This window comes from Protopterus annectens, chromosome 15.part0 (genome assembly GCF_019279795.1).
Source record: "Protopterus annectens isolate FY-2018-M chromosome 15.part0, PAN1.0, whole genome shotgun sequence".
Taxonomy (NCBI): domain Eukaryota; kingdom Metazoa; phylum Chordata; order Ceratodontiformes; family Protopteridae; genus Protopterus; species Protopterus annectens.
This window is the reverse complement of record NC_056749.1, coordinates 686,172,156-686,189,804: the sequence shown is the minus strand read 5'-3', so window position 1 is coordinate 686,189,804 and position 17,649 is coordinate 686,172,156.

Genomic DNA, 17,649 nt, shown 5'->3' with positions numbered 1-17,649 from the left:
CCACAATACAATAGTACAATACATTAAAGTCACTAACTTTGAAGGAACATTATCACAGCACATACATGGCCAAAGATGGGCTTCACAATGAGAGAATCTCATCTATCTGTGGTATAATTTACACAACAGTTGATGGAGAGCAACTTAGCTGTCCTTAAGCAAGCCCAGAGAAATGACATATTTCCTGGTAGAGCAAGTATTGAGGAAAATCCCTTGAATGGACAAGGAATTTAACTTATGTCTCACAACTACAGTGAACGCCAATGTGCAACACCAGATACCAGGCAATAGTGACATAAGATGTCATTAATAGTTTCATTGTTGCACCTTCCATCCTTCCATGCATTTTTGTGGTCATAACATGATGTGTATATAGTCAATACAGTGGGGGTGGATTGTGAGTCCATCATTGTTACATATTGTGTACAAGATAGATTTTATAGTCTTCCACAGTTTTGTTACATTCCCTGGAAATGTGTGTTTAAATATAATATTGCAGCGATTTCTTGTGGTGTCTCTTGCTAATGTGGTTTTGTGTAGAATAACAGTTATGCAGACTTGGTTCAAATCCATGAGGATCTACCTTGTAGGATACTGACAAAAATCATTATCATGTGCTACTAACTTGCTATGTGGGTATAAACCGAAGTTAACATGATATGACAATGTGAGAAATTTCATGTCTTCATGCATTGATGTGCACAGTGGGTGATGGGTTTTAATCCCCACCCCTATTAAAGGCTATGTTATTTTCCACAGTTTATTTTTCACTCTTCAACACTGCTCTAATATGTTTATGAAATGTGTGGATTCAGATCTCTTTAGTATATGTTCTTCTGTGGCTTCACCTGCTAATGGCCAAGGCTGTATACCAAGAAAAGGCAAGGAGTTCAACTCAAGTAGGTCTACTTTTATGCCCTGCTATCATATGTTTTGTTCCCATGAAATTTGTTTCTAATCACCTGTTTAGTACTTCTGTGCCATGCCTTGCCAGTACATGGTTCTGGTGAACATATACATGATGAAAGGCAGTGGTTCAAACCCAAGTATGTGCATTTTGTTTGTCCTGCATTTTTTCCTAGCACTACAAATGTGGCATGCCAAGCTGATGCACTGCTCTAATAGTGGCATACTTGAAAAATGCAGGGGTTCAAAGACAGGTCTGTGCATTTTGTTTGTCCTGCTATCCTGTGTACTATTCACCTGAAATGTGTTTTCCAGTCATTTTTTTCCTGCCACTGCTAATGTGGCATGTCTAGCTAACACACTGCTCTGATAACTATATACTTAAAAAGGCAAGGGCTCAAACCCAAGTCAATGCATTTTGTTTGTCCTGTTATCATGTGTTACATTCACTAGAATGTGTTTTCTAATCACTTTTTCTGTCAATCCTTCTGTGGTATGGCCTGCTAATAAAGTGATCTAGAACATAGCAAAGATATAGGCAGGGGTTCAGTTTCATTCACGGGTGGTTGTATAAGATATAGGCAGGGATTCAGTTCCATTCATGAGTGGGTGTCTTTTAGTACTGTCATGTGTTCACTTCCTCTGAAAGTAATCAGCCCTGTAATAAATGTACACCATGCAAGATACTTGTCACTATCTAAAATAATAATAGTTTTGGATTCTTCTCCTATTGTTGAGATAGATAATTTGGGGATATGGGCTCCTAATGGCTAAAATGACTTAAATACATAACGCACACTAATTAATCAGATGTGCAACTGAGCTGTCAATGAATATTCCAGTTTGAAATAAAGCACAAGTACTTCTATTATACTGACTTCTTTGCTGGACCTGTGTACTGCTGCAATGATTTCTACTATGTAATTACAATTGTTTGTGTGTTTCTCATACCCCAGGGTTATATGTAGGTTCATAAGTGTTCTGTGTGCAAACTACCACATTTCCAACATATATCAGATATGTTTGTAGTAGTCAGTCCTCAAAGATTTGCCAGAAAACTACAAATTTTATGAAGAACAGATAAAAAATAAGAAGAAAAATCTAGACATTCTTCAAAAATCTGGACAGTTGAGAAGTATAATGTTGCAGTTTTTATGGCCAATGTCTGTCATGAGGCATCACTTCTCATTTAACAAAACTGATTCATCACAGTATCCATGTTGTCATTTTGTTTTCATGTTGAATGAAAACATAAATGTTTGCCCTTTCCACATATAATAGCATATTAAGTGTGCCTCACCCTATGACCAAGGATGGAAAACATCTTCTAAATCCATCTGCAGGCCTACCCCACCCACTGCTTGAAATCTCATCTCCAATGGAGCTCCCAAGAATACAAATGTCACCTCCTGCACTTTATCAGCAAAGGAATAACACTTCAAACAAAACAAATCCAGGCTCCAAATACAACGTCACGCCATTTATTATAAATAAGCAGTTTTGCTTTAAACTATGTTAAAACTTCATCAGACAACTAGTTAATAAAAAACATTCTACTTTTATGTCACACTTAAAACTATTTACCCAGTCATCAAAATCACCACCACACCCCCAAGACTCAAAATAATGAAAAAATTAATAAAGCATATAAAACTAATAACTGATCATAATATAATTATTTAAATATAAAAACCCCAAAAGAAACAAATTCACATTATCGTCTTACGGCCCTTAATTTAAGCAAGGGAGCTATACTTGCTTGTTCCTTTAAACCAGACCAATTGTAGGCATTACAATGAGCCTGCCAATAGATCTCTCTTATTTTCAGGAACACATTCCACGGTACCACCCTCTGGTCCATTCTTAGTCTTTTCAAAATCATAAACATGAATGAATGTTCAGGAAATTCCACAATATGTATATAGAAAGCATTTGTTAATTTGCCCTTTTTAATTTCTTGCAGGTGTTTATATATCCATTCATGGAGTTTTGTCTCTGTCTTGCCGATAGTGAAGGCTTTACAATGTTGGGAAAGGGCAATGTAGATCAAGGATTTACTATTACAATCCATTCTGCTCTTTATTTTTACAGTATTGCCTTTAATGTTAAATCTATCACCCACTTTTATCCATTTACAATAGGAGTACTGATCACATTGACTCATTCCCACATTATGCTGTCTGTGTGGGTACAAACTCTCAAATATCCTTTTCAAGGTACATCCCCTTGTAAAAACCATCTTCAGTTTTGATCCAACCATCTCCCTCAATACTCTGTCCTCACTTAAGAGTTGCCAATTTTTCTCAAGAATAGCTCTGATATTAAAAGCTTCAAGGCTAAAAGTAAGGATCATGGATGTAGAGAAAACAGGAGAGGGAGAGTTGCCCTCATCACAATCATGTCCACCATTAAATTTCTGCCCTTTGATTATATTCAATAAGGGGGGGGGATGGCCCATCTCCTTTTATTAATCACCTCCATTATCACTTCCTCCAATAAGTTGACTGGGTATCCATGGTTCTTAAACATACTTTTCATCAATTCACACTCTTCCAAAAAATGCTGATCTTAGGTGACCATTTGGGCCACTCGCACGAGTTAGCCCTTCACCACTGCCTTCCTTTGGGAATATGGGTGGGAACTAGCAAAATGTAGCAATTTATTAGAATATGTCTCCTTCAGATAAATCCTTGATGTATAACACTAGTCAGTGTTGTCATTTGTCAAAAATATGTGGAAGGGACAGATGATCATATTGACTAGTAAAAGACAAAAAAGTTGTTGTGTGAATAATGTATTCAATAAATATATTAAATTCCAGCACAGACCCTTTCCAAATAATAAATATGTCATCCAAATACCTCCGATAAAAACAAAAATGTTTCTGATGTTCAATACCTTTTAAATATTTATGCTCCCATTCTAACATAATGATGTTAGTGAAAACTGATCCAACTGGTGAACTCATGGCCACTCCTTCCTATTCTAAATAGTATGATCCTTTAAACCAAATAAAACTGTTCTTGAGGATCATCTCTAAAATTTCCTCACAAAGATTAATACCATCTTGGTTCACCCCTTTTCTATACAAATGGTCTGTAAACCATGAGATTTCCATGTCATGTGGGCTTAAGGTATACAAATCCTTAACATCCACCATAACCAATATGTCACTTTCAGAAAATTCCAAATCATTCATTGTGTTGAGAAATTGCCATGAATCCTTACACAGATCTCTTTCATCCTTCAGCAGTGCCTTTAACTTATTGCCCAAAAATGTAGCTGCTGTGGAGGTTAGAAAACCTCCCCTATCCACTATTGGCCATAATGGGGGGTCCCTTAAATTTTTGTGTATTTTAGAGACCCCAGACCTAGTAGGTGCCGTAGGGGCTGGTACATCCATATACATATATTCTTCAATGGCAATCCTATTCTCAATGAACATATCCTTTAATTGCATAAGGAGGCATTAATATTCCCCATTGAGATCATTAAGGCTAGTCATTTCATAAGCTCGCCCTGCCAAAATGCTCAATATCCTTCCATTATAAACATCTAAATCCATAATTATAGCACCTACTCCCATATCTGGTGTCATAATTCGTAAATTCTGTTTTTTTTCAAAAAAACTAATCAATTCCCACTCTTCTTCCATTAGATCGTTCCTCTTCAAGTTCCATTGGAGTAAAAATTGATTTCTCAAATCCAGTTCACAGACTTTTTCATAAAGTTCCAATTATGAAGATAACAGAGGATTAAAGGTACCATCTTCAAGGTATTATGAACTTCAGGCAACTCAATAAATAGGAGAGAGGTTAAGTTTCCTTAAATATAATGTTAGGTATATAATACATTCCATCAGATTCATCCTTCTACTAGGAATGAATGAAAATCCTTTTGCAAATAAATCAGCACATTTTTTGTCAAGCAGAATACTAGTACAATTATAGATTTTAAAATCTCCCAATTTACTAACCAGTATCTTCATTTCATATGATTATTTTCCAGTGGGGCAGGTAATACATCCATTTTCATTGTCTTATTGATCTCCTCTGGTTGTATCATGATAGGTTGGTGTTGGGGATATGGGTCCAAGTTGATTGAAATGACTAGTTCCTCATTGTAGTCTATGTACCTCTCCTGTTTTGTCACTGGTTGTTCATTCAATTCATAATCTGCTCCAGTCTTCATAGGGTCATTCATATAAAGGATGATAATTTTCATTAATGTTATTTGATGAAAAATTCTCATTGTTATTCTGCATAATGTTTGTCCATGCTTGGCCCATGGTATCCCCCTGATTCATTAACCCTTTTGCCGAATTCTTATTACGCTTACTAAAACCCCATAGTTGGGTTTTCGATGGGGATGGATAAGCTTGTTGATTATCATAAGCCAGTCTATCTCTTTCCAGTTTCCTTATTTTAGACTGCATTTTATTGCCAATACTAGCAAATATTTGAGCATGGTAAGCCTTGAATGTAGAATACAATGGCTTTGTGATAATCAAGGAGTCAAGAACATTAACCACCTCCATTAATTTCCCAATCCATATGTTATTATGTTTCACCACAATGTCCATATATTCACACCCAGCATGATCAGAAAAGTCCAAAAATTTGAGATGTAAAGGTGAACCTGCTTTAATACCTGCTGGAAATCAACACATCCTAAGCCTTTTGGAACATGGCCAACCTGTATAAACTCCTTAAAATATGCATTTTCCAATTATAACTTTTTTAATTTAATTAAGTTGTAGACAAGTTCATCCATCAACACGTTAACATCCCGGTCTCTACCTGGCTGCTGTGCTCTCTGCATTGGGTGCTTGACCAACACCTGGTGAACCAGTACATCCCTGTACTTGCACACCTGAAATCACCCTCCTGGTAGACTCTGAAAACTAGTCCGAACTAGGAATTTACCCACCAACTCCCTGAGAGACCAACCTTTTAAGACAGTGAAACCTGGTGAACCAGTATATCCCTGTACTTACACACCTGAAATCACCTTCCTGGATGCCTCTGAAAACTAGTTTAAACTAGGAATTTACCCACCAGCTCCCTGTGAGACCAACCTTTTAAGACAGTGAAACCTGGTAAACCACTACATCCCTGTACTTACACACCTGAAATCACCCTCCTGGAAGCCTCTGAAAACTAGTCCAAACTAGGAATTTACCCACCAACTCCCTGACAGACCAACCTTTTAAGACAGTGAAAGTATGTGCTGATCCAGCTACTAGAACTTTGTACCAATATTTAACATTTAAAGACTCTGCTACATTAGGCAAGCTTCCCACTCAGGACAGCCAGCAGCCAACAACTCCCCGTTTACCTTATTTCTATTCTTTTTAGCTAACCCTTTTATCCAGCCTACTCTTTCTTTTTAATAAGTAGCCTAACCCCCTCTCTCCTGTAGCCTGCCACCCTTGTATGTGAACATTTGCTGCAATTAAGTGACTGGCCACTTGGTGGCGCCTTACCATGCCTGCTTCAGACTCGCTAGCAAAATAACACATAGGAGGGGGTTTATTGAATAAGGGTTTTAGAAACCTATTAAACACAGCTGGGGTATTCACGCTTACTTAAACATAATCAGCGTTGTGCACGTGGAATGCTATAAGCGTCTCAACTGCCTAGTGCTACTAATTACACACTCTCTTATGAAGAAGCTATTCTACCACTATTGTTTTTACTCTAATGCTACATGTAATGCCTATTCTACTTAGCCTGAATCAGTCTTAGTAATGCTCTTTAGATTACACAAGGTTTTCTTCTGTTTTATCCCAATAACCTCTATGTTAAGTCAAGTTACTTTCAATGAAAAGCTAATGCAGCTATTTCCATACCAGCTATCTGTATGTAATTTGTAGAGTTCTTAGAGTCATAGATGTACCTGCTTTTTTATTGTACTCTCTAAGTGACTAAAAACAAATTGTTTTTGATGTTTTCTGGCAATTACATGAAATTGTGTCTGTAAAACTCTTACTTTACTTTTTAATTTTAGCATTGTCTGCCTCACTACCTTTTCTCACTACCTACTTTTACCAGCCTGGTGAACCAGTACATCCCTGTACTTACACACCTGAAATCATTCTCCTGGAAGCCTCTGAAAACTAGTCCAAACTAGGAATTTACCCACCAGCTCCCTGAAAGACCAACCTTTTAAGACAGTGAAAGTATGTGCTGATCCAGCTACTAGAACTTTGTACCAATATTTAAGGTTTAAAGACTCTGCTATGTTAGGCAAGCTTCCCACTCAAGATAGCCAGCAGCCAACAACCCCCCATTTATCTTATTTCTGTTCTTTTTAGCTAACCCTTTTATCCAGCCTATTCTCTCTTTTTAATAAGTAGCTTAACCCCCTCTCTTCTGTAGCCTGTCACCCTTGTATGCGAATATTTGCTGCAATTAAGTGACTGGCCACTTGGCAGAGCCTTACCATAAGCTTCCTGCATCTCAATTCCTACACTTATTACTTTACTATACCCCCCCAACCCTGTTTTCAAGCTTATACTTTTCACAGACTTATTCTTTTACCTTTCGCACCTTTGTCCTAGGGTACCTTTAACCACACTCTTACTCTCTGACATGCGTAATTTCCTCTTTCTAGCCTCTTAACTTATTTCTACATTCTCTTACTTTCAGACTTACCTGCAGAATTCTCCCACTCTATAGATTGTCGTCCTCGATAGTCCAATCTCTTGTCTCTACCCGCTCCGTTCGCCCTTCTTGCTCACTCCGCTCCCCTACCCTGCCCCCAATTCCCACCCACCCCCCTACATTTATAGACACACCCCCTACAAACCTACTCCAATCATACTAACCTTATCTTTACCACACCCGTTCTTTATATCTAAATACACACCTCTGATACTTTATCTTTCATCCCCTTTGGCAATATACACCACCTACTGCCACATGTCCTAACCTACCTATAAATCCTATCTTAACTTTAAATTCCCACCTCTCTATAAATATTATATTCCCCTCAATTATGCCATACCAATTACAGCTATTAATAGTAGTCTCTCTCCTACCTGTTCTAACTACAACCTACATCTTAACCTCCTATGATCAACCCCTCTTCTCTACCCTCCTGTTCCCTTCTAAACACACTTTATCACCTACACTAGCCATATCGCCAAACTTCATTAATTTCACTTGTAAACCCAGCTACTTACTAGCTAAATATCACCGATTTGTACACATCAAATATAGCAACCTAAAAAATAAAAAATGATTCGACTTCCATTGTAAGCCTCTCCAATCTAAGCACTTTACATTCCTCCACTCCTTAATAGATGGGGACATTCATCCTAACCCTGGACCAAACTCTACCCGTATCATCACAAACTGTAACCTATACAAAACAAGCCCCCTAACATCAACCAAACCCTCCAATTCCACTCTCTATAGCTCATCTAAATATACATAGTTTCTGCAATAAAATAGCTCAAGTTCATGCCCTTCTAGATGTTCACCACTCTGACATTCTTTGTTTACCAGAAACATGGCTTAAACCCAGAATAAAAGACAATGAAATCACCCCCCCCCCCCCAGGTTATAGCATCATTCGACTTGACCGCACAATCAAAAAAGGTGGAGGGGTAGCAATTCTCTACAAAGCAGAATTACAAGTTAACACTGTAAACCTTACCCTGCCATTAGATAATAGTGTCAAAATAATTATCTCTAAACACCAGCTTAACACACACAAAGCCATAAACATCATCTGCTCCTATCTTCCCCCAGGAAATAACAATAGTATACTTGAATGCATTCTAAACTGGCTTTCTACTAACCTCCCTCAATAAACCATAGTCCTAGGAGACTTTAATATAGATTGGAATTCATGTAGCAGCACTAACCCCACCACCCTTATTAAACTGTATGGTTTCTCACAAGCTATAAACTCCCCCACCAGAATAAATACATTTAACAATAAAGAAAGTACCTTGGATTGGATACTCACAAATAGCCCACATCATAACTACACAGCAGGAACCCTTCCAGATGACCTAAGTGACCATTCACTGATATATATTATCAGACATAAAACTAGCCTACCCATCCCTAGCACTATCAGAACAGTCCGCACCAAAAAACGCTTTAACCCCGAGCTGTTCCAAACAGAACTTAAACAATGCAATTGGGCACATCTAAAAACTCTCCCTATAAATAAAGCAATTGAATACTTTAACACCACTTTCTTAACAATCCTAGACCATCACACCCCAACACGCTCTATTAGAATTAAAACTAAACCAGCCCCTTGGCTCTCAAATAATACTAGAAAACTAATTCTTTGCAGAAACAAATCCTGGGATAAATGGCGTACTACAAGGAATACTACTGATCACCAAACCTTCAGACAACATAGAAATATTACAAAAAAAGCCATCCTACTAGATAAAAAGAACTATTATCTCCAACTACAACAATACGCCCTGAAGGAACCACAAAAATTTGGACTAGTATTAGCAAACTACTATTCCCAAGTGAAACTATCACCCCTAATCCTCTAGGCTCCAACCCTGACCATCCAATACAAACAGCCAATACCTTCAATTCTTTCTTCACTGATACTATCCAAAATCTTGCAAACCATCTGTCCCCTGACACCTCTAATTTGCCTAGTCCCACTACCATCCCCCCCATTATTCCATTTAGAACCAGTACCCACATCCTATATCTGCTCCTTAATCCAAAAGCTAAAACCAACCACTCCCTCAGCTGACAAGCTCCCAGCAGAATTCCTGCAAAAAGGAGCTAAAGCTATTGCTTATCCCATCTCCATACTGATAAATAGAACCATAAAGGAAGGTACTATCCAATCTATCTGGAAAATTTCTCATATCATCCCACTACATAAAGGCAGGAACTCCAATTGACTTTTCCAACTTTCATCATATAGCTCTACTCTCCAGACTTGCAAAAATAATGGAGAAGAGTATTCACAAAAAACTACTTAACCACCGTCTCCATCACAATCTACTAGCTAGCTGTCAACATGGTTTCCGACCATTCCATAGTACCACCACAGCCTTGTTATCCTTCACTAACTGTATCAACAAAAAACGCAACAATAATATTCTTTCTTCTGCATTCTTTGTTGACTTATCTAAAGCCTTCGACATGGTTAATCACCAACTCCTTCTACACATACTGAAGTCCCTTTCACTTGACCCTTCATCTATGAATTGGTTCACATCTTACCTTGAAAATAGACAACAGGCTGTACTCTTGCAAAATAAACCATCAAACCACCTTCCTATCTCACTAGGTGTTCCACAGGGCTCCATACTAGGCCCACTCCTGTTTTCCATTTATATTAATGACCTTCATCTAGCCATTCCACTCTCTACCTGCATTCAATATGCAGATGACTCTACTATAATCTGTTCAGCCGCATCCCAGGCTGAACTTCAGTCTCTTACACAAAAAGCTTTCAATACTGTAGAACAATGGTTCTCTAACCACTGTCTCCTTCTCAACCCCCCAAAAAACTAAACTTTTACTCTTCACGCCTACCCAAAAGTCCACCCCTCTACATATCACTCTCACATCCAACAATGGTACTCTTACTTCTCCTGACCCTACCACCAGACTCTTAGGAATTACAATTGACAGTAACCTAAACTTTGATACTCACATAAATACCACAATAAAATCAGTTAACAGAAAACTAGGATCCCTCTACAGAATCAAACCTTTTCTTATACCAGCAGCTAGGACCGCTATAGCCAGAACCCAGCTAATCTCAACCCTATTCTATGCTTTGCCCATATACACCAACCTCTCTAAAAATAACCTCAGCAAACTAGCTATATCATACAATAATATTGCTAGATTTGCTACAAGCTCTCCTTTCAGAACTCACCACTGTATGAATCTAAAACAACTAGGTTGGTTACAATTTCTTAACCAGCTTTGATTTCACCAACTTACAATAGCCCATAAAACCATGTATCAACCCAGCAACACTCCAATACTCTCTACCCTCATTATACCATATAATAACCTCAAGATTCTACGCGCCTCAAACAAAATGCTAATTAATACTACCAAATCAAAAACTCAGCAGGCGACTCCTTGTTCTCTAACTCTGTTGGGAAAGTATGGAATCAACTACTACATGACCTTACATCTCAGACTTCTCTCCCATGTTTTAAAAGGAATCTAAAACTATATCTTAATAACCACTGGTTATGCTCCTGTACCAACCCTGACTAACTTTCATCCTTAACTCTCTTTTTCAGACTACATCCTCTACAATCCTCCTTATAATGCCTCTATAGACTATGTTCTGCATATAAATCTATGTTACTTAAATATTATTATTGTCACTTTGAGTAGCATAAATATGCACATCTTTTGAAAAAAAAAATATTTTTGAGTTCTTAATTCATTTTTGAAACAATTGCTACTTTTGTTCTTACTTTTTAATATTTGCATGTTTTTTTCCTGGAGCTTTTCTCCCCGGGCCTTTACTGAAAATGGACATGTATTCAGTTAGACTAGCCCGGTCAACATATGTAAAATAAATAAATAAATAAAATAAACATCATCAGAGACAATGGGGGTTGCAAAAGTAATCACATTAATGTCAAAACTAAAATTGTTCTGTAACCACTCACCAAAAGTAGGTATCTCACCAGAACAGGTGGGTGGTCCCCTTAAATCCTCAGCATTAGCGATTCCTCCTGGAGCCCAACCCCCATTAGCCAAAGGAGCCGAAGTAATTGAGGCACAAGGAATAGTTTCATAACCATTCCTCAAAAATTCACCCTGGCCTAATCATTGATCCACCTTCTGTGTAAGTTGCTGTACAAGTAATATTAGGTTGCCAGGTGATAAATTAGGCTCCTCATTCACAATGCCTGAAAATAGTTGACCAGAGGCCAGAATCACTTCAGAAGCCATGGACCATACAGAAAACCAGTCCAATAAATAAAAACTAAACACAAATAAAGGTCAAACACTTCAAACAAAACAAATCTAGGCTCTGAATACCACACCACTCCATTTATTACAAATAAGCACTTTCGTTTTAAACTATGTTAAAACTTTATCAAACAACTAGTTAATAAAAAACATTCCACTTTTATATCACACTTAAAACCATTAACCCAATCAGAATCAAAATCTCCACTGTCAAAGACTCACTGACATCATTTCATAAATTTCCACAAAATGATCAAGCTTTTAAAAAAATAAAAAGAATGACAAAAACATTAATAAAGTATATAAAACTAATAACTGATCATAATATAATAATTTAAATATAAATATCCCAAAAGAAAAAAAAATCACATTATAGTCTTACTGCCCTTAATTTAAGCAAGGGAGCTATACTTGCTTGTTCATTTAAACCATAATTATATGATGGTCAGTTATTAGTTTTATATGATTTATTAATGTTTTTGTCATTATTTTTATTATTTTTAAAAGCTTGATCACTTTGTAGAAATTTATGAAATGACAATAGTGAGTCTTGGGGTTGTGGTGGTGATTTCGATTCTGACTGGATTAATTTTTTTAAGTGTGATATAAAAGTGGAAATTTTTTTTAACTAGTTGTCTGATGAAGTTTTAACATAGTTTAAAATGAAAGCACTTATTTGTAATAAACGGAGTTGTGTCATATTCGGAGCCTGGATTTGTTTTATTTGAAGTGTTTTACCTTTGTTTGTGTTTCATTTTGATTTATTGGACTTTATCAACAACCCTTCCTCTTGAAGGGAGACGTGGGCAGAATCTCATTATTCTTCCCTCAACTAGCCACAGTAGGTGCCAAAGATGCTACCTGAACTCAAGGTGCCTGTATCATAGTTAGAACTTTACCCCTGTATACCAAAAGACTTGTTGTGCAGATTATGTAATGACAGGGTGACTGAAGACAGAAATATATGGAGACAGCTGGGATACAGTTTTCTAACCATGGACTACTTTATAAGTGATGGCATGCCAATCTACAAGCCATGTTTGCTGAGGTGGAGTACAATCTTTATCCCAAGGTTCAAAAAACTTATGTTGATTGTATTACTTGAGGAGGTAAAAGAGCAATGACCTGTACAGGGGGGCGTAACAACTTGTCTCTTTCAGAAACATTTTGGAAAATATTTCTTTGAAAATATTTTCATTGTTTGGTCACAACCACGTAATTATGGACTAATGACATACAGTTTAGCATCTCTACCATTTGCATATTATCACTTAATGATGCAATACTTTGCTACTGCAGTCCTCGGTACCTTATTCATAGACATCAACTAATGTAAAGCAGTGATACATTTAATCACATGTGGCAATGCTGAATAATGAGTAGAAAAGTGTATATACAAAATGAAATTCTGCCGCTATGATTGTTTAATATGTGATCTTCAGTACAGAGCAGATAAAGTGAATATCATCTTTTTGTCTGGCATATTGTGAATGACATGTCCAGTGACCACATAATGATTTCATGTACCCCCCCTTTTAGGAAAAATAAATATGCAAAACCCCTGAGAAACAAAACTGAGAACCTACTGTAGATGAACAGGAACAGAACAGCATGGGCCATTAGTATTTGTAACAGATGTCAAAACAATAATCTATATATATATATATATATATATATATATATATATATATATACATATACATATATATGCGCTCACACACACACACACACACACACACACACACACACACACACACACACACACTGTACTGAAACTGCAGCAGTGTAGATAGGTAATATAGTCCAAAGACATAAGAAAGGAATATGACCTTGCCAGACTATTTGGAAATGACAATAGAAATTTGTTGGCCCCTGCCAAGAACATTGTTACCACTATGGTATTTAATGGGAAATTGTCTACAGCACTGCTACTCTCTACACCAGTACAGCAGTCTGTCATAGTATATTGCTGCTGCAAAATGACAGTTAAACTTATGTGACATCTGTTACCATTTAGGGGGCAGGATAGCATGTGTGAATGTGTCGGGAAGGTAGCATGGGTGACAGGGTGTAACAGCACCAGGCCTTAGACCACAAATTAAAAATCCTGGCTTTACCCCCCAAGACAAATGCAAAGGCATGTTTCCCATAGCAGGTAATACAGTGAAGCTTGACAGATGACTCCAAGGAGATGGTAGGCCAGTCCATCAAACCCACAAGCTATCCCACTCCCAATTATGTAGCTTTCACCACAGGAGGAACAAATGCACTGATCAGGCACCCCAGGCAGGAATGAATAGATAACAGCCTTAGCCCAGGCATGCATGTCTTCACTCCAGATGAAATGAATCAATGAATAGGTGGGCCATTTAAGTAAAGATAGTGAAGATATCAGGCAGGTCCCAATGGAGGAGCAAAAAAGTGGAAAATTTTGTCTAGAAACATTTAGGAAAATTATTTTCACAAACAATTTTAACCAGATGTTTGCTTGATTTCATGTATTTAATGTGGAAAGGGCAAAAATGTATGTTCTTATTCAACATGAAGACAAAATGTCAACACAGATACTGTGAGAAATCAGTTGTTTCATCTGAGGAGTGATTAATCCCTTGCAGTGCAGTTTTATATTCAGAACTTAAGCTTTACACAGCATAATAGGCAAGCATGTAGAGTAGCAAAGGTACAGAGATTGTAGATCATGTGTCCACTCTTTTCCAGTATTTTGCAAACACCATTTTCTTTAAGAAATGAAATTGAGAGCTTGTAAAGCGGCTTTTTGCCAATACATCACTGAAGATGTCACTTTCATTCTGTTTCTGGTAGATGAATGCCAGAACATTGCATATTTTGTAGTGATTTCTTGTTCCACAGCTCATAGCCAAATGTGACATTCATTTTGCATCTTTAAACTAGTGACCATTATTCAAGACAGCATTCCTTACACATATCCTTTTATACATCTTCAAAAAATAACATGTTTAGCAGAATCCAAACAAAAGGATCATATATTTCCTAACTACAGTGTTATCTGCATAATTGTAAGGTATGCAATTTTATTGGGTTCCTTTACATAAAAAGGTATATCATTAAAATAATAGCTGTTTCATCTGGTTAGTATGTCACATCTTATCTAATAGGCCAGTGTATTACAACAAAAAAAAAAACAAAAACAAAAAAAAAAACAAACAAACAAAAAAAGCAAACTGAGTGTATATTTGTTTGTCTCCTGCAGCCTAAAAGTTATATAACAAACTGTGAGATTGCTGAAACTGTGAAAATAATGTAATTAGCTGTTACAGCAATCTTTAATAAAAACGAATATTTTGCATAGTAAACAACATTTTAAGTAGATTGGCTACAACAGATTCATATTGGACATATCTGTCTTCAATCTGTGTTTTTACTACAATTTAAAGATCTCAGATCATAATGACATAAAAGTAGAAGGTAAATAACAACTGTGCACCAGAATTATGCACATGTTTTGTAGTAAAAGTAGACATTTATACAGGAATCAGCCACATGCTGACTGATGCAGACTCAAATCGAGCAAAAGAAGCCGATTCTGTTACTGTGGAGGAATAATGTCTTTACTATGACCTAGGCACCCTGGTCTCTATTAGCAGTCCAACCACCTGAAAGGGCTGGTGGGAGAAGGGAGGAATGATGAGGCTATGCCTCTCTATCCCTCTACAGAGAAGGCATAGATATTTCATACTACTGTGAAGTAGGCCAAGCTGCAGTGAAGCCCAGAGCTGTAAACAGTGGCCATAGTTGGTGAATGTGCAGGTTGTGAAAGCATCTTACAACTTCGGGTGGGGGGGGGGTAGACACAACTAAACAGATGCTCAAGCCTAACAGCACACAATGGTCTTCTGAATTATGCCAGCATAGAGGGGGTTGGGCCTCCCAGTACTGCATCAAGCCATCCTCTGTGGCAGCAGTGTTGGCTCCCAATAACCCTCTTCTCCAGCATCCTGTCTTCACCAGTCCTATCAGCTAGTGACCATGGCTTGGAGGGGTTGTTAAATGCTTAGAAGATGCTGTATAACTGTGGTACAATGGACCAGAAAGCTCAAGAGAACCATACTTTCTCAGCAGTCATCACAACATGCCGAACCACCACAACTGTACAAAAAATACTCCTGCTGATGAAAATGCACATGATGATGGACACATTACCTGAGTGACAGTTGAGCTGAGTTGTAGAGTTCTAGACTTTTCGGGCATGTCTTGAATACTGTAGACATGTAGAGTACAGTACAGTACAGTACAATACGGTCATATCTGGAAATATAGACATATCTGCTGATATGTGGTAGTCTGAACAGTATGACTATATGTGTGCACAAAACAAAATAGTGTAATACAAGAAGTAACAGAGACTTTATATTGTTTCATGCAAATTAGTAGTCCAATTACTGTGCACAAAAGTTAACTGTAACAATATGGCAACATACTACTCCTAAGGATTACTAGTAGCTCAGGCATTGCCTCATACTATTATAACAGGCTTTGCCATACTGGAAAAACAAAGTTATGTCTGTGAGGAACTGAACAGCTTTGATTAGCATATTACCCAATCACCCATGATTACTTGTAGCATACATGTAGAAAAGGTTATATGATTACACAACAGAAGATGTGATACTCTATGTACTCCAAGTAATGGCATACACAGGTAAAATGGAATATATTCAACATGCATTATGTTTACACAAACAGTTTAGCAACCATATATGTAATGAACAACAGGATATGTAAAATATTAGATTATACAGCCTTTCTTGTTTGCTTCTCTAAATATATTGGGTGTAATTAGCTGTTACAACAATCTTTAATAATGTGGTTTTTGGAAAGCTAAATTGTAGTAGCATGTGCTGATGATTTCTGACTAAAAATCAGGCAAGTACATAGGTTTGTAGGTTCATAGGTGTGTACTAGGCTAATGGCCCTAGAGCCTTTGCAAGCCTATCATTCGGGGCACAATCTCACAGTAAGACTCTGAAATAATAATAATTGGTTTCCTATGGGTACACAGCTTAGGGATCTCACTACCTTTAATCTGCATATTACCCCCAAAAGTCTCTGTCATATAGCTATAATATAGTAATAATACCAGTTATCCAAGTTAACACTATTTGTTCCCAGCTTGGGGATATACAACTTTAATTATTGTATGCTATCCACATACTGTACAGTTATACAGTACATTCAGCCCATGGATAATGCACATTGAAGGTATTTATATTACTAATGTGGAAGGTACTAGCTACTTTTTTGATTGTGTCTATCAAGCTTACTATACTGTTCTGGGTTTGTATATGTAATAAGTCTGCCAGAAACAGGGAAGTATAGTGAAATAACAGCTGTAATTCTTATCTTTGATCTTATTTTGCACATTAATCACTTATATAGCTGGTTGTGGAAATGAGGCTTAAGTACTGACTACACATTATTGCACTATTCATAGATAAGCTTAGACCAGATTAAGTTTGGGTTCATGTTATTAGACTTACCAGCTGAATGTCAAGGACCATAGTAACAACTCCTAAATCTCGAATGTCATGGTACTCAACATTCAAAAGGTCAAACCCAGAGGAAAAAAAATCAAAAACTGGTTGCTTTTGCAGGGAGCAAATCTCCCTGAATTCTGCACACCTCCTGCTAATTATATATACTGTGCTCCCACCCCCTTCTAATTATATATACTAACTCCAAGATTGCACTACAGTGGAGAAAGGGCCATTTTCTCAATCCCCACTGTACCACAATCACACAATACAAGTCTCTA